Source organism: Cynoglossus semilaevis, chromosome 8, assembly GCF_000523025.1.
Source record: "Cynoglossus semilaevis isolate Cse_v1.0 chromosome 8, Cse_v1.0, whole genome shotgun sequence".
In the NCBI taxonomy this organism is placed as follows: Eukaryota; Metazoa; Chordata; class Actinopteri; order Pleuronectiformes; family Cynoglossidae; genus Cynoglossus; species Cynoglossus semilaevis.
In genome coordinates this window covers 29,214,588-29,215,852 of record NC_024314.1, presented here as the reverse complement: position 1 = coordinate 29,215,852, position 1,265 = coordinate 29,214,588, and positions in this window count along the sequence as shown.

The following is a 1,265-nucleotide window of genomic DNA, read 5'->3' as shown; positions in this document are numbered from 1 at the left end:
CGTGGGACATGGACAACACTCTGCACCTCCTGCAGATGTCGCTGTGAGTGCACGTGTGTCAACATGGAAGAGCAGCAGAAACAAGACAGACCACACACACACACACACACACACACACACACACACACACACACACACACACACACACACACAGTCTCCTCTTCTAAAAACAAACATCTTTGAGTTATTGTTTCATCTGAACACACACTAAGGTAGTTGTTTAAACTCGCCACTAGGTGGCAGCAATTATCTTGCTTTCTCATTATTGAAACCTGAAGTCACGTGCAGTTTACAGTTATAGTCAATTCCGCAGAATCTTTTTCTCCGTAACGTAAAAATAATTAGAGAAAAAATGTTGGAAACGGTCGTTGATGTTTTCAGTCCAGTGACTGTGATCGGTACCAGTCCAACGATCATCGGTACCAGTCCAGTGATCATCGGTACCAGTCCAGTGATCATCAGTACCAGTCCAGTGATCATCGGTACCAGTCCAGTGATCATCGGTACCAGTCCAGTGATCATCGGTACCAGTCCAGTGATCATCGGTACCAGTCCAGTGATCATCGGTACCAGTCCAGTGATCATCGGTACCAGTCCAGTGATCATCGGTACCAGTCCAGTGATCATCGGTACCAGTCCAGTGATCATCGGTACCAGTCCAGTGATTATCAGTACCAGTCCAGCGATCATCGGTACCAGTCCAGTGATCATCGGTACCAGTCCAGTGATCATCAGTACCAGTCCAGTGATTATCAGTACCAGTCCAGCGATCATCGGTACCAGTCCAGCGATCATCAGTACCAGTCCAGTGATCATCGGTACCAGTCCAGCGATCATCGGTACCAGTCCAGCGATCATCGGTACCAGTCCAGCAACTGTGATGGCTGGACTGGTACCGATCACAGTCACTGTTTGTCTCCATCAGGGCCTTGAACGCAGCATCATTAGACCCATTCAAAGGTGTGGAACACAAGTGTGGGCTACAAACATGGAGCACATCTGTATGTCTGTGGTCTGTGGTCTGTGGTCTGTGGTCTGCTCCAGATCACTGACATATTCTAATATATAACATTATACTACAGTGGTAATACATCACAGTACACATCACAGTACACATCACAGTACACATCACAGTACACATCACAGTACACATCACAGTACACATCACAGTACACATCACAGTACTGTGGAATATTACAATACTGACCTTTTCTCTTTTTTTAGATTCTGATCCTCCATCACCTGCATCTGCCCCCTGTCTCTCC